The following is a 17,491-nucleotide window of genomic DNA, read 5'->3' as shown; positions in this document are numbered from 1 at the left end:
AAGCCAGCCCTTGTACATCCAGCCCCGTGTGAATCCTGCTCTGATCGCATGCACGGAAAATTTCAGTATAAAATATATAGTTATAAAAAAAATACTTCATGCAAAATTAAAACACCTTTCCCAGTGGGACATGGTCTTATTGTCAACCCTTCCCAACAGTGTTCAAGGAATTGTCACTCTGATGGCAGCTGGACCCCAAGGGGAGCTCTGCTGCATCTGGCCTGGGCCAGGAATCATTGCTTTCATTCCCTTTTTTTCTGCACTACTTAGGGCTAAGAGTTGAAATAAAGCAGAGAGACTTTAATTTGCAGAATCAATCCTTTCCTGGCGGCGCTTCGTGATTTCTTGGAGCTCTGACTCCCCTCTGCTTTTCTGGAATGGAAACAAAACAGGCAGTTTGGATTTGAACTTCAAGCTGCAGTTAAGTGACAGTATTTAATTAATGCTGTAAAAGTAGAGCTAGTTTCAAAGAGATAAGTGATATCAGTAAAAAGCAGATTAATTAGTGGAAACAGGGGGATCTTACAGATTTGCTCAAAAGACACTTCGGAATTTTTACGTGTGTTTTATTGCTGGTGTAGGTTTGGTTGCATTTTTTTTCCCCACAATTGTATTTTTTAAAATGCCTGTTTAATGAGCTATCTGACGCTGCTGGTACAGCCCCCATTCCAGCAGGAATTATCCAGAAAAATGCTTACCTCCAGCTGGTTTTTCTCCACTGTGATCTTGCTGTAGACTCTGTTTCCCTCATCACCGCACACCTTCTTCAGCTCCTCTCTGTTGAGGGAGAAGAGCTGAGCTCCGGTGAGGATGCCCAGGTGTTCCACGGTCCTGGGGAGACACAAAGTAGGGAGGTGACGATTGTGCTGCACGTGGCCTCGTGCCAGAGGTGAGGAGTTGGAGATGGGAGGCCAGGAGCTGCAGTGGGACCATATCACGGGGCCCTGGGGCTGTTCCAAGGTGGCAGCTGCAATTCCAGTAGCATTTCAGGCCTTGGATTTAGTTAGTTAACTGTTTATCTCCAAGAAAATATTTATACCAGAGAAAGGGAGTGACTTTGGGCTCTGAACATTCTGGTTATAGAGCCTGGATTGAACAGGGTTGAAATCTAATTTGCAACACAGGCTCTGTAAGTAAATCCAAGTGGCTTGTCCCAGGTGAGATGGTGCCGGTGGCCTCCCCCGCTCCTTCTCCAGGGAAGGACGAGCATTGCACGTGGCAACAGGGCAAATCTTACTCTTTGCTGAATGACTTGGCCTCCAGCCAGGCTTTGACTTCTTCAGTGCTGGATTCAAAGGTGAGGGGCACGAAAACTTGCTGAGGCTTTTCCACTTTGAAATTCCTGTGGGGAGGCTGAATTTTATTGTTTGTGATCTTCTTTAGCAGCTCGTCGTTCAGCTCATCCGTTTGGTGAATAAGTTCTGTAGAAACAAGTAGGGAATGAAAGCAAGTCTTCAGTCAAAAATGCCATTAAATGTTTGTGGGGAAACTGTAAGGCAGATGGGGATGTGGCTCAACATTCTTATTTAAATTCAGCCCAGAAAAGTGATTCCCATTTTCCTGTGCCCCTGTGTTGCCATTTATTTTGCTCCCATCACCCCTTGGCTGGTGCCTGATGTGGAAGCACAGTTCTGTGAGAATCTACAATTGGAGGTTTGGAATTGAGACCTTTTCAGTCCTCTCTGCTGCTTCTAGTCACTAATTTGCTGATCGCAGAGCTCCAGGTTTTGCTCCGCAACAGAACAGAAGCGGCAGGAAGCACAAACTGGGAATGAGCAACACACTCATGATGGGATGAGCTTGAAGGTCCCTTCCAGCCCAGGGCATCCTGTGCTTCTGTGAAAACTCCAGTGACTCTTCATCCAGTATCGCTTTCCCCATGAAACTCCTGAAGACTGTGGAGAATAACTCAGTGATACGAACAGATTTGTGTCCTTGTATGGTGGGGCTTCCTGTCGTCCCAGAAGGGCTCCTGCTTCCAGGAGTGGACAGGGTGGGATAAGGGGTGAGGTGAGCAGGGCCCCTGATCTCTCTCCTGCTCTGTGAGCCCCACAGCATGTGCAGGGTGAGGGAGTGATGCGGATCTCCTGTTTGGCCGGGAATTCTGTGGAACCACATGAAGGAAGCGGCCAGGCGGGCACTGTGTGTGTGCCGGGAGATGAGCAAAAGGAAGTGAGAGAAAGGGATTGACCTGAGCTGTTCCTTAGACACACTTAAACATTTTGGAAGAGAAAGGAAACTCTCTCCTTGGGAGGAGGAGGAGGAAGTTAGAACTGGAGGAAGGAGGCATGGGGTGATCACTTATTGCCCTGCTCGGCCCGGGCCGCCCGAGAGCCCCGGCGGTGTCACAAGCCCCAGGGCTGCTCTCTTGGCTCTTGTCCTGCCTGGAATGGCCTCCAGACACAGTGCTGCTGCATTGCTGTGATCAGTAAAAGGTGCAGGGGAGCCCCTTGGGCAGGTCTGGTCCCCCGAGCGCCCAAACCCAGGGGAGCCCAGAGTGGGACACACACGTGCGTTCTTTGGCGTCCTGTGCAGAGTGGCGCGACAACATCTCAGTGCCCCACTTATCCCCGGCGTAGCTGGCAGGCAGCTTGTGGGTTGGGCTGGATGGGCCATGGCCCCTGGGGCTCAGGTCTCCTTTGTAGCTCTGGTTAGACTGGTTAGAAAGGGAAAGAAAAGTAAGAATTTTTTTTGGTCGTTTTTAATTTTCTTAAGCTTTCTGCCTCACACCCACGGAGGGACAAACTGCCGTGTTCTCCTTGTGCTGATGTGGGGCTGGGGAGACCTCAGGTGGAGCTGCATGGAAGAAGTTAATTTCTGGGAATGAAGAACCCAAAGCAAAGTCTGAAGTTTGCGCAAGGGAATTCCTAGTTGTGCCAAACGTGTTCGATCTCATTGGAAGGCAGAGCCTCACTGCTCCGTAGCTGGGATGTGAAGCGGGACCACTGCCAAGGGCCTGGAGCGGACTGGAAAGTTTTTTGACGTTTTGATTAAACTAGCAGGGATTTATCCAGAAGCCTGCTGGGCCGCCTTAGGCTTTGCCCAAACGCTGCAATACCAAAATGGGGAAGCAATTCCATGCTTCCCTAGGGTGTTTAGAACACTCCAGCTCCACATTTCTGCAGTGCAAGTTGCAGTATTCAGTTAATTCTCACTTAGATGGTGTTTCCATCTGCCTCCACTCCAGTAACGTGTTCCTGGTGCTGAACTGAACTGGCTGAGGGAAGTGTCCATCTTTAATTTAACCCCCAAGAAAAATCTTGATGTGGAAAAATATGGAAAGCAGGAGGCTGGTGCACAAATAGGAAGGATAGGCCTTATTTGGGAAGACGATCGTAGCAAAATGTGAATTTTATCATAGGAGACTCAGGAATCTCCTGGCTTTGTCTACTTCTGAAGGTCTGTCCTGATTGGTGCATAGTATCCTAAGAAATCAGGGAGGTCTAATGACAACATTATTCCCAGAGGCAGATTGTGCCCTGCAGCTGATACCAGTCAGGTATTACCTGACTACAGACCTGTTTGAGCTCTTCCAGTTTCACCACATCCAGGATATTGTACGGAACATAACCGGCCTGCCCACTCCGGTTGAGCAACTTCCACCACTGCTTATTATCTTCCAACACCTGAGAGAGGGACAAAAATAAATCTGCTGTGGGAAAATGGGATTTCAGGCATAAACAACCAGGATATAGCGGGGCCGAACCATCCAAAAGGTGAAGTTGCCAGAAGGACATCACTGAGGCCAGGAGCTCTAATCAGATCTGTTGCTCTCAGATGCAATCCAGGACTGAAACTTCTCCTGGAAAGCATCAGAATGTATCGTAAGGATGAACAGGAGAGCACCTCTGCGTGCTGAAGAACTCATAGTTCCTACATAATGTCCCTGTTTCTCCAGACCTTTTTTTCCTAAGGACTGAGTTTCTGATGTCTTTTTGCATTAAAATAAATAATTAAATAAATAAAAAGCCACATTTTGCAGAGAAACCTTTTCCTCAGGTCACAGATCAGTGTCAGCCCAAGTCACGTCCCACCTTGTCCAGCTGCCAACAGTGCTGCAGTAAGAGAAAGGTTATGAGAAAGGTGCTTTTCAGAGAAAACAAATCCTCGTGGAGGAGGAAGTGGTGATAAGGAACCGACCCAGCGGGGGATGAGCAGGGCTCTAGAGCGAGTTGTTGTCCTCCCTCCTCACTGTGGTTAAAATGGGACCGATGTCTTTGAGCTGAGGAAATGACACGACACAGCACAGGCAGCCTGCTCCAGCTTTGGGTTTGAGCAAAGCTTTGTGTCACTGCTGAGATACCACCAGGGAAAATGGAGTTGGTGCTTGTTGCTATCCCGAGCTCTCTCCTGCCCCTGGGGGACACACCTTTTCCAGGAGCGGTCACGTACCTCCAGGATTTCATCCTTCAGCACCGAGAGCTCACTGGCGTTTCGCGCGGTGAAATCGTAGCGGATTTTGGCAAATCTCTTGGGCACAGCCACCCCCTGGGCCTCGAAATTCCTGCAGAAGAGAAGTGTCCTGAAGTTCATTAACCTGAGCTAGACTGTTGGAAGGACTCTGTGTGGAAGCTGGAATTGTATTAGAGGATCATCATAAACTAAAAATATATGTGACAATGTGGCCAGATTGCAATGAATCTAAAGACAGGACAGGGTTGGCTCGAGCTCACAGAGCTGCTGCCTCCAGTGTAAACTAACCGCCTTGTGAAAGCAAATGGTTTTTCACAGACATTATTCAAATAAAAGGGGAAAGGGGAAAAAAAACCCAACCAAGAAAAAAGGAAGGTTCCCATTAGCAAAAAAAGCCTACATGAAAAAGTGAGGTTGTGAGCTATGGCCGAAGGGCCGAGTTTGGTGCTGATTCTCAATCAATTCAGCAAATGACAGTGCAATGATGCAACTGTTTTTTTAGTCAAATTTAGTCCTGATTCTTCACAGTAATTTGCCTCAAGAAAATGAGCCCCATATCCTTTGGTGAGTTCCCTGTTGGCTGAGGCCCAGACCTTCAGGCCGTGACTTCTCAACATACTTGCAGTGAGACTGGCTCCCTCTTAATTGCTTCTTTTTGAAGTATGGTTTGTCACTATCATCCTGCTGAAGATGAACAGGGCTGGTGTCTCATCTTCATGTATTCTTCCCCCTCCTCCCCTCTCCTTCTTTTCCCCTTTTTCACCTCTAAATAAATTTCTTCAAGGCGATTTAACCCTGGGATAGTCTAATCCACTTTAGTCCTTCGTGGTCCACCCTCAGATAGATGTGTTGGCACAGAAGAAGTAAGGGTGTTCCTTTAGGATCTGATACTGTAATAAAGGGAAGAGAAAGATGAAACAGGCATTTCATGTTTGTCTGTTTTCTCTCCATGTCGTTTCGTGAACATGTACTCACACTTGGCCAAGAGTAGTGCATTCAGACACTGCATATGAGTGTTGAAGAGGGGACTGAGAAGGAAGAAGCTTAGTGTTCTGCAATAGGAATTATGCTTTGGGGATTTTACGAATTGTTTCCCTCTTTTTCACCATCATGCTCTTCTTGCACACTTCCTTGTCTTTTGCTATTGAGCGAAAGTCTGGAGGCTCAGAAAGCCCAAGTTTCATCTGAGAAAGATTTCCTGTGTCAGAGAGAACGGAAGGGATTCTGTTTCCATCCTTTCATGCCAGGAAGGATGAACTGCCTGTATCAGGAGGTGCCGAATTGGTTCTGGGTGCTGCTGTAGCTCACAGAATTGCAAGACCCAGTGCTGCAGGAGTTCAAATAACAGACCGGTGGAAAGGCTCAGGGGCCACAAGCTGTGCTGCATCTCTCATGGACTTGCAAGGAACCTCTCCTTTGGTGTCTGTGCAAGTGCTGGCTGATGTGGGCACTAGGATTGCTCTTTTAATCAGGCAGCTCCAGTACCTTTCAGAAAAGAATTTTCATGGCACATCATGAGCCATTAATCTCTTGACTAACCATAACATTTCCTTACTCCTTGGTTTTACAGCATTACTCAAACACTGACATTTGTCATTTCACCAGCCATCTCCCTTGACCTCTAGCATCAGGCACTTGCAGGGGGAAGGATCTGGTCTCACAAATATTTTCATACTCTGATCTCTGTGATTTATTAACCATGAAGTTTTGCCTTCAGAACTCAAGATGCCATTTCAAATAATTTCATGTGCAAAAGTCGAGTTATTGGGCAAAAGGGATCCTTGATAGCTGGGTACAAAGGACAGCAGGACTGCTGTTGCTGTTTTCTTTTCAACTACTGTGCTTGCTGTGTGACCTTGAGGAAATAGGTTCACTGCAGCTTTATGGTTCCGTTTTTGCATAGGGAAAATAAGGGCAGTGATAATTGCTTTCAGTTGTAAAACACTTCAAGATTTATGGAATATGAATGATTCTTACTAAGTGAAAAGTGTTGCAAAGCTGGCTTAGTTGCACACTGTGCTAACAAAATCCCCTATCAGCCTATTGACCCCAGCCTGAAACACTCATTAAAGTTTATAGGACATTTTGGTGGATGAGTTGAGGCAGTTGTTCTGCTGGAAATATCATACTGAAAGCACTTTTAAATCCATCATCCGCTTTGACTTTTTTCTCTATTAAAACTAAACACAACTGCTTGCTCTTTCCAGTTTTCTTAGTTTAGTTTTTGATGGGTAAGTACTCACTGTTAACTCAGCTTGTACCCCCATGGCATCTGAGACATTACAGTTCATTCTAGTCATAGCATAAACACACAATAGCTGTTGTACTGAGACAAAAAGAGTTATAAAACATGTAAGATATCCAATGGACTGGTATTAACTATCAAGTTGCATGGTCACTTTTGAATGTCAAATGTTCTTTTTATGGATACTGCATTAATTTAATTTGTGCTTAAACGTTAGCTAGGCTAGACATTGGTGTCTGAAAAGTTTACATATTTTTCCAATGTCAAAATGTGTAAATTTAGTATTAAAGAAACAAAACATATTTACTTGTACTAGAGGAAAAATACTTTCGTAGCAAAGAAATTAACTGAGGTGCTCTTTAGAAATAGGTCTGGCTTGCTTACAGAATTGTTGCTTATGCAGTAAAGCAGATCTACAGATGTTTTCTTTTTTTCTTCCAGATAAAACTTGGATTGTTTGAAAAGTGGGGAGATATTTCACCATAGTACAAAAGAAGATACAGAAGAGGAGAGCAGAATGAGAGCTCTGCAAGTGCCACATGCCTGCAGCCTGCTGTCTTTAGCGATGCTGTTCCTTCCAGTCACTGGAACGTCAAAACAAAATATCCCAAGACTGAAGCTTTCCTATAAAGGTAAACTTTTCAGTAGTTTTTCTGATTCTGCCACTTCGGTTTCGATGTGATACTGCCAGCAGTTCTTTTTGTATTACTAACCAGGAAATACATAATAGAAGCCTTAAAGATGGATGAATTCTGCCTCGGGGCAGTATTAAAATCTGGGTTTTTTGTTGTGTCGGGGCACATGTTTCTGAAGTAGAAATGTCTTTTAAAAGTATTATTTCTGTTTGCTCCAAGAGGATGTTAACAGACTATACATAAATTAGAGGGGAGTGGTCCTTGAAAGGCTCTGAGGTGCATTGGAGACATTCCTGTGTGGCTGGTGCGGATGATGTGACACATGGAGGACATTCACACCTTCCTACAGCATCAGAGAAAGTTGAGAGCGCTGACTCAAGTGTTTCAAGGGGACTGACATTTATTTTTGTAATAATTCTTTTTCTATCACTAAGTGGGTATGTTAAACTCTTCATATGTGGTTTTCTTTCTCCTTGCCTCTTTGGATCACAAAAGCGTGATTCTCTGCAGAATTTCTTAGTCTTGTGTGTAGTTCTTGTTAAGAATGGTACCGTCTGAGGGATTTCAACACAGACATATTTATGTATTAATGGCCAATTTTTTAAAGAAGGTGGATTTCTTTTTGCTTTGCATGTACAGTACACCTCCACAGGCACAGAGATGTGTCACTGACACTTCCTTCTTTAGTGAAAACAAATGCTCTCCAGTTAGTTATGTTTCAGCTATGTCAGCACCTTGCCCTTAGGGGAGCTATTTCTGCTCTGTTTTTCAAACTTATGTCTTCCTATGCATTGCAGAGTTACACTCAGGATGGTGTGATGGGACAGGCTGTAGAGCCTTCATCGGGGCTTATGATATGTTTATCATGAGTTTAACACCCAGAGAAATGTATTGAGTAAGCAGAATGACATGCTATTTATTTACAAGCTTCTCTTTTGCTAGATTTGCATGCCACTGTGCATGCTATTCCACTGTGTATATAAATGTGTTTGGATGTGTTTGTGCGAGAGAGACAGAGGAAGCAAGATCAAGGGATCTTGACAACATTTTTATAAATTCAGGGAACAGTTGCACTCCCTGAAGCCAATGCATACAGAAACTGAAAGAGCTGACATGAGTTATGAAAGTTAGCAGTAAAACCCTCCTGACATACAGCCGGCCTTCTCACAGCTAGGCCTTTTGAGCTAATTCCCAAAAGCAGCATATACCATATGGCCATGGCATTTACTGTGGATTTGACGCTCACGATTAGTGAATTCCTCTCAACTTCAAAAGCAGATAGCCTTTGGCAAAATCCTGATGGATGCCTTTGGCAGGTAAAGAGGGGGAGAAAGAAAAATTATTGAGGTCAACACAGGGGAAAAAAAATGGCTGAAATCTTAGTTTAAAATAGTGGCAGAGACCTGCTGGGAACAGTTGGGAAAATGCCTGAGCTCGTTTAAAAAGACAGTGAGCAGATGATTGATATTTAGGCCCTGACCCAAACTTTTCTTAGCAACTTTATAAACCTTTCAGTTTGGCTTGAGGGATACCGTTTCCTGTCCAAACTTATTCACCTATATCCCTGTAGGGGGGGAAAATCAACAACAGATACAGATGCAAAACAGCACATAAATCTTAGTTTTGAGAGCTGTGATGGAACTGAAAAGTCAGAAGAAAGAGAATTACCAGAATTTATTGTGCCTTGTCTTACTTTCTTGGGGGGTTGGAAGGTGTATATTTTTCCACATGGAACAAGAAATAATTTAATGCTGTTTTTTCACATTTATGTATTGTAAATTATTCCAGTATGGCTTATCATAATTAAACTATATTTTGCGTGTTGACAACAGAATATCAGATGTACTGAATATTTAATATAGTTGTGAGAATTAAGTCCACCTTCCTCCCCCCAAATCTTTCAGACAAAACAATTCCAAGGTTTCTGAGAATAAGATGTAGGAGAAATGAACTGTTTTGCCAGTTCTCATAAAATTGTTAGTCATGTCACTGACAAGTCCTGGCATCTCTGTTCTTTGGAATTCATACTTGAACTCTCATGAAGAGGAGAATACAGGGCTCTTTTCCTTCTTTATGGAAAACAGATGAGAACTGGCCACATCAGGCAGTTCCAAAAACCTGGTCACATGTGTCTTTGAAGGGAAGGTTTCATCTCCTTTCAGGTGCAATGTGCTTATGGCATAGCTCCATCTTCCCAGAAGAGCTGAGCATTTGCTGGGCCAGGAGAGCTGGAAGTAAGCGGGACTTTGCTCTGCAGTTACTGAAGCTTCCAGTTGCATCAATCAGTGGTGGATGGAGGAAGAGGGAGAGGGTAGGGTGGTTAAAGATGTGTCTATAACTGCAGGAGTGCTTCAATAAACCACAGCATGTCAAAGCTCCTTTGTGTTCAAACAGCAATTGAAATTTTAGACCTTCTCTGAATGGCAGTTATAGGTTTCCTTCTTCTCAAGGTTGTCATCTTAACGAATGGGAATCTGTGCAGGAAATGTTAAGATATTCCAGTGAGTGATGTTGGGATCAATGTAAAGTCATACAATGGATTTCCTTTATTGTTTGTCCCAGTCTAAAGATGTGTTCTAAAAAATTGTGCATGTATAAAACTAAAACTACACACAAATCAATTAAAATGTGTTGTAGTACAGAATCAAAGTCATATATTTTCCACCTGTGTTAACCGAATACACTATGATCTTTAATCACATATCTCATCCTTTCACATTTTCCCTGATCCATTAGTTGAAAAATTCTCTTATTCACTCAGACTTAACGTTTAGATACTCGTTCATGTCATTACTATCCCAGAAATTGTCACTCCTCTTGTGATGTTTTTAGGGTGCTCTCACTCCATATACCTTACTTATTCTGTGTATCTTAGATACTTCTACAAGATTGAGGTGCTTTTACTATTACAGCTTTAATATTAGGAGAAGGTAACAAACTGTCTTCTAATAGAAGATTATGATCTTTAGAAAACCAGGGGATGATTTTGAGTAATATTCCATATTTTGACTCTCTTTGCCTAGTACTGCTTTCAGTCTAAGACCAACAGTGTGTATTTATCACTCATTTTCATGTAGCTGGAGATAACCTGTGACCTTCATCCAAACTGCAGAACTCCACAAGCACAGAAGTGATATTCAGCTTCCCTAAGAAGCACGTCCTTGTTGTCTGCTGCCTCATTTAACATCCTCATTCCAACCTCTAGAGCAGATGCAGAAGGTTTTCATATACCAGTCTAATTCATTAATGTCATTTTCAGGACAGCATCAGTTCTGTTACTAAAGAATGGAAGGCTCAGTGTCCTAATTCATGTATGTTTAATTCATACAGTGTAGACAGTCTTGTTTCTGTTTGATCTTCTGAGTAATAATTTTTCCTAATTCATTGGGAGGTCCTTCCATAAATATCGTGTGTGTGTCTTTTTAGATTTTACTTCATAGGGAGAAGTAAAGAATAGCCAGACCAGAAGGTTGATTGCCTTCTGAGAAAAAGAAGAAAAAAAAGCAAATTTTTCTCAATTTGTGGCTATCCTAAAATTTTCCTGCCGAAAGAGAGAATCCTAATTGCAAATTTAACCCTATTGATTTGATTTACTTGGCTGCTTTTCATGGACATTTTAGTAAGTGCAGTCTGTGTTCTCAGTGAATGCATTTATATTACAAAAGTGTGCACCCTAGTTTCTTGGCTGGGGGGCATGCCCTAGCCCAGATTTGGACATTGTCACCAGTGACATCCACAAACATCTATCATTCCCGTGTGGGAATGTGGCCATTCCCCAGAGCAAGCCATGCTTACTGTGACAGCGGTGACTTGGTCAGAGGACCAGGAATCCTGCATTGTGACACAGTACAGGGGAATAAGCAGGACTGAAGGCAACGTTTGGCTTTTAAAGCAGGATTTACTTAGCACTGTTAAAAACGACTGTGGTAGTAATTTACATCTAATAAACAAAAGCATTATTCTCAGCTGATTTGTTTTTCTCCATATAGAATGAATTAAGATGCAGTCTCACTCTCACTGAAGTCATGGCAAGAGTTTTTCCACTGAAGTAAATTGAAGCAAGATCAAATTCACGCTCCTCACTTTTTTCATCTTACCTAAATAAACTAAAGACAGGTAGTTCTTTCTCCTCTGCTGAAGGATGACAGTGCTAAATCATCAGCTCCACATGGAAATTAGCCATGTTTAAGGATTGTTTAGTTTCACGCAGTGTCTTGCGCACAGGATTTTCTTCCCCCAGAGTGATCCATTCTTAAAACATGGTGAAAAAGCAAACAGAGAACATTTTGGTGCCAGGAATTCTTTTGAAAATTTGACTGGGTGAGTGCATTTCCTTAATGTTCAAAAATTATCCTTTGAGTATGCTATTTAACAGTGTCAAGCATTCTGTTCTCTATATTGTTTTTGCTTTAAACCTGTTTCATTTTAGAACTGATGAGATGCTTAACTGTTGCATCAGAGCAGTTAGTTTGTTCAGTTTCAGTACAGCTGGCTTATTTCCATGTCATGCATCATTTAATTATACATATAAAACATAGTTAAAATTGTACAGCTCCATGAGCCTCACTTAAACTGTCTGTGGCACTGCAGTAATCCCAGTACCCTGACGGGGTGTTGCACAGCTGTGACTGGTTGGAATGTGGTAAACTGGTGATGTGTAAGAGAGCCTGGAAATGAGCTTGCATTTTGCAGCTGTGCTTGCTCTACTGGAAGAGGAAGTTAAACCAGAAAAAAACTGCTCTTGTGGCAATATCAGCATCTGTAAATCTGAATGCTTAATGAAAATCAAGGAAAATGTGCTGAGTGAGGAAGTGGTGCTTTTCCCTTGTTTGTCATTTAATTAATTTTTGGTGGTTTGTTATTTCTCAGAAAAATCTATCTCAGATTCCTCTGTGGAAAAACATGAAGTGTTTATGTGGGAGTGAAGATCCTAGTATTGGATGATTGTCTAGATATGCAAAAGACTTTGCCTGTTTTGTCTCAAAAATGCTTTCTGGAGGCAGTGATCATTGACACTTAAAATGTACCCTAGCTTGAAGATGGATGGGCACTGCTGTCCATGTGTATATGCTGTCGACTGAGTATAAACTTGAAGGCATCTATTACATCTTAGTAATGGGAAAAGCAGCAAATTTCTTACAGACATTTTTTTCCTTTTTTAAGCTAGTGAACTTGAAGGTCAGATTCAACTATATGTTGCATTTTCTGTCATATAATTATCATATCTATAATGTCCTGAAGAGCAGCCTCCAGTCAGTGACATCAACAGTTTACACAGCAGTTGAACTAAGAATAACCTTGGAGAACTGACCCATGTCAACCTCTTATGAGTGTAAACTGTAGTTCACAACAGTTTCTGTTTTTTCATGATCACAGAAGGGCCTCAATTGGATAAAAGAAGAATTGTGTTCAAAAAATACAAAACTATTCTGCTGAATGTTCACTTTACTGTATCTCAGAAGATGAGAGGAAACAAAACTGAAAGAGTAATACTTAATAAAGTATTTTTGCTCCCTTATAAAAAGAAGGACAGGACAACATCAAAAACAGCTTCCCTAGAAGAATGCAGGGAAGATACATGATAAGTGGCATCAGCTTGGAAGAGGGATCAAAACTCTTTCTTTGATTGCTTTTACTAATGACATCTGTTTAAGCAAATCCAATTCAGAGCAGTTTCAGGAATCCCAAACTTGTTCTCTTTCTGAGCACTATTTGGAGGGCATGATCTGCCTGACATCAGTGTCTGTCTAGCAGTGGACATCTGTGGTCACTATGCAGGTGCTCGATTCACATCCTGTTTCCTTTTCCTCCCTCCCCATTTCTGCAGTTCCATTTATAGGTGAGTTCCCCAAAGAAGAGCTGAGGAACATAGGGGATGACTCTTCCGTACTCACAGTCCTTTGGAGATAAATACACAGAGATAGCAGAAAGAGTCAGAATTTCCTTTAATAAACCAGCGCAATATCAGACAGGAAGGGCCAGGAAGTGCTCCAAGAGCTAGAGCATTACACAGACGGGCTGGGAGGGCTGGGAATGTTCAGCCTGGAGAAGAGGAGGCTCTGGAGAGCCCTTAGAGCCTTTTCCAGTGCCTAAAGGTGCCCCAAGAGAGCTGGAGAGGGACTTGAAGAGCCTGGAGTGAAAGGACAAGGAGGAATGGCTTCCCGCTGCCAGAGGGTGGGTTTAGATGGGATATTGGGAAGAAATCCTTCCCTGTGAAGGTGCTGAGGCCCTGGCACAGGTTGCCCAGAGAAGCTGTGGCTGCCCCTGGATCCCTGGCAGTGTCCAAGGCCAGGCTGGACAGAGCTTGAAGCAACCTGGGATAGTGAAAGGTGTCTCTGGCCATGGCAGGGGGTTGGAACGGGATAATCTTTAAGGTCCCTTCCCACCCAATCCCTTCTGTGATTCCATGATTCCAGCGTCTCTACACACATGGAGAGCCAAAGCGCAGTGCAGCATCTTTGGCACCTGATCCTTAAGGTCACTTTGCTGGGCTGATGTTGGGAAACAAGACCTATGGATGGAGTGATGAAGTCACTCAATATTTTTGCCTCCTGCAGTGGAAAACACCTGCGATTCCTTTCCTTGCAGAGCTGCTGGGGGTTAAACAGCAGACAGTGCTTATGGGAATAACCCCTCAGCTGATCTTTGTCTTCCCTTGGTGGTTATTAACAGTGGCAGGGAGTTGTCTCCAGGATGCCCAAACGTCCCAGTGTCACTGTACGTGTCCGTGTGCGTTCATGAGGTTCCGAGGCGGGAGCCAAAGCTCCGGGCGTGCGGATCCATCACCTATTTCCATGTGGAGTGATGTTCTGTTTGAAGGCATCCCCGACCTGTGTCTGCTCAGCTGTCTGGCCACGCTTGAGTGAGGAGTTCCAGTAAGGATATCCATTGGCTGAGGAGAGCTGGAAAGGCAGACATGGAGTCAGTGTTACCAGGAAAGGGGAAAGCTGATCGGAGAAAAGGAGAGGGATAGTGGTAGATGAGTCATGGTCTGGCAGATTTTGGTCAAGGTGTTCTCCAGGGAAGCCTGTGTCCCTGGAGCTCAGTTACGCTGTAGGGTGCTGTTGCCTTGGATTGGGAGAGGCTCATTATTGCTGCCCTTTTCCAGCCTCATTTGCTTTCTGTATTTAACTGGGGCAACCAGATCCAACTGAGTTTTGAGCCAACTACTTGTTGCATGCCACCACTACCCCTGCAGCTCCATTTCTCTGGAAAAGGGGGAGGGAGAGTGAGGAGACAGGGACACAGGACTAACCTCCTCTTGCAAGTGTCCAATGTCTATTTCCCAGGGAGCTCCACGGAAGATTTCTGTGGGCGGTTCCCAGCCGTTGCGGAATTTGGGGATGTAGGTGGGGATGTTCGTGTCTCGGGGCCACTCGGCTCTAGGACAGAAAGTGGGAATATGAGGTGACATTCACGAAGAATGTGTCTTTCAGGGCATCCCCTGAAAGAAGAAGCAGGAGCATCAGGGAATCCAAGCATCCCGTCTGCGTGGGGAGCCTGGGGAGATGGCAGCTCTGTCCTTACCTGGATCTGGTCCATGTCTCCCCCAGGGAATCCCAGAGGTTTATCTCTTTGGGTGTCAGGTGTCCTCTCAGGAAATCGGTGGTGTCTTTAGAAAGCAGTGGGCTGAGGACAGACGGGGCCAGCTCGGGGCCACCGCAGCTGTTGATGATCTGGGTCACACACAAACCACACAAAGAGGAGAGAACTTGCAGGAAACGGTCAAAATGTCAAACCAGGGACACACAGATGAGCAGGAAGCGAAGACAAAGCTGATCCTTGGATCAGCACAGTCACTGCAAGAAACATCAACCTAAGTCTTTGAAGGAGACTGGACAGTTCAAGGGAACATGAGATTTTTTTGGATTGGAGTCAAAGGAAGAGCTGATCTACAAATGAGCTGTTGTTACAGACGAGTGAAGTGTCAGAAGCTGACACTTCAAAAAATGGAAAGTATCTTGCTATTCCTTTGTGGCTCCTTTTCCAAGTTGGGATTTCTGCTTCCAAGCATTTTCAGTGCAAATACTGAGCCGTATTTGCCTGAAGGTGAGACCAGACAGATTCCCAGTGGGGATTCCAGCTGGCTGCCCCTTTTGTTCACAGTAATGCCTTATTGACCCGGTGGAAGGATTCATATTTGCTGGGGTTCCTGTATTTACTTCAAGCTTCAAACCGGATCAGAGGCCAGGAACAACCGGCATCGCTTCTGGAAGTTCCTGAGAAAGCTGTGGCCAGGTATGAGCAGTTTTCCAACCCTGTTGCACAATCTATCTACTTGTAAGTGTGAACTAGAAATAAAAGGAGTTCCCAGTGAGACCTGGGAATAAGATTTACCAGTTCCAGCGGCCTGAAGAGGAAATGCACCAACTCTGAAGCACGGGGGTTTTGGATGTGCTTCCTTAGTTTGGCCTGAAAAGAGAACATAAACACAGTTTAACCCTAACCTGAGTGTGCCTTCTCTTTTCTGTCACATGGGGCGAGTGTTGTGGACTGATGAGAAGAGTAAGGGATGGAGGAGTAGGAATCATTCATTTTTATTTTGTGTCCATTTCTAATTCCCAGTGAATTTCAGGCGGGGGGGAATACCCTCTCTGTTAAATCAGTGCCTTTAAAGCTAATTTGAACAGACACAGAAGACCTTGGCTTATTTTGAAAGTCCTAGTGAGGAAGGGCCAGGATTGCTGGTGCTTCTGCCTCTTGCAGGGTTGAGAATCCCACTAGTTCCATGGATGAAAACAACAGGATAGGTGTTCTGAGGGTCCCCTGGCAAACTGCTGACAAGGGAAAGTCTCCACCAAGGTCTTGCCTGGGGCACCCGGAGCTGCCCTGGCCACTGAAAGGCTCCAAATCCAGTGGTATTTGAGGTGAGCTGTGGCAGAATGGAGGAGCAAACACTTGGGATTGATTTACTGCAAGAACTGGGTTTCAGTAACAGCAATCAGCTGAGCTGTGGTGAGAAACCTCTCCAGTTTGTGCTCCCATTCAGCTCCTTCTCCTGTCCTGGACTCCTGGCACTGTTGCCATGGGAGACAGGCTCCCCGCTCCTACCGAAATGCAAAGCATTTGAAATGCCGGAGATGAAACATTAATGTGGAGTGGGAAGTGCGAAACAACTGCTGGCAGCAGGGTGACCCAATGAACGGGCACTTCCCAGGGACTCGGCAGCCCCATGGTGAGGAACGTGGCAGGACCCCACCACAGTGTCCCAGCTCTGCTGCGTGCTCCACCCTGGGCTCTTGCCAGGAGATCAGCTGCTCCTTCTGATTCTGAGCAGGCACAAATTAGCCATATTTGCTTCTCAAAGAAAAGGCTGGAGCTTGGTATCCTGCTTTAAGGTTGTTTACAGTCTCTTGGTTTTCCTTATTAATAACTGCCCAGGAAGGAGCTTGTAGGATGTGTTCACTGGACAAGTTTGGTCACAACTGACAGAATTCCTGCTGCAGTGGTGAGGCAGGGACTGAGCCTGGTTCACTGTCCCCAGAGCTCAGGTAGTACAGGACAGTCAGGCCAGTAAAGCCCCTGCTCAGGGCTGGGAACGAGATCCTGGCCAGCTTTCCCTCTCTGCCCCTCTCTGCAGTCCTGCTGGCCTATGTCATGCCCTGGGGCCACTCTGCCGTTGCTCAAATGGCCAAAATCCACTCATCCAGGAGTGGGAAAGGGAGGGAGGGCACAGGAATTCATCTTCGGTGGTGAGGCCTGGAAATTTTCAAGGCAACAAATTGATCTTTGGATAATTACAGCAGAGCAGAGAACACGGTGCCATGGGCTCTGGCAGGGCTGTGCTCAGCTCTTTGTTCTCTCCCAGGTCCAAAAGTGTGACCAGTTCCAGCAGCAGCAGCAGCAGTGACAGCTCAGCCAGCGACTCCTCTGACAGCCAGGACTCCTCTACCTCCTCCGAGGACAGTGACAGTGAGGACAGCTCCTCCTCTGTTGAGAGTCTTTCTGAAGAATGGCTAAAAAGCAAAGGTCATGATAACACAGCAGGCTTAGTAAAGATGCAGACACTGAGTCCTTGAGCAAGAGGTTGCATAGATAACAGAATGTGCATTCAGATAAGTAAGAAGACAGAAACCATATGGAAGAGGAAGATAAGACCACCGTGTTTGCAGATCCCACGGAATAGCTCCCACCAATGAGGAGCTCGACTTTTGCAATATGTATGAGCTAATTAAAGGTACTATAAGTAAGTGTAGTT

The 17,491-nt window shown here is 44.7% G+C and overlaps 1 pseudogene across 1 annotated transcript; it reads right to left on the bottom strand.

Moving 5' to 3' along the window:
* Positions 1-300: 300 nt before the first annotated feature.
* On the bottom strand, positions 301-15,705 carry LOC309586201 (epidermal growth factor receptor kinase substrate 8-like protein 2; annotated as a pseudogene). Its single transcript has 10 exons — positions 15,631-15,705; positions 14,821-14,969; positions 14,549-14,675; positions 14,080-14,195; positions 4,393-4,504; positions 3,507-3,626; positions 2,509-2,656; positions 1,238-1,421; positions 699-831; positions 301-372 (listed from the first exon to the last, which is right to left on the bottom strand). The product of its transcript is annotated as an epidermal growth factor receptor kinase substrate 8-like protein 2 (transcript).
* Positions 15,706-17,491: the final 1,786 nt, after the last annotated feature.

The sequence above is a fragment of the Coloeus monedula genome (assembly GCF_965178545.1).
Source record: "Coloeus monedula genome assembly, chromosome: 2".
Lineage (NCBI taxonomy): Eukaryota > Metazoa > Chordata > Aves > Passeriformes > Corvidae > Coloeus > Coloeus monedula.
The sequence above is the reverse complement of the archived record's forward strand: the minus strand, read 5'-3'. Positions and strand labels throughout refer to the sequence as shown.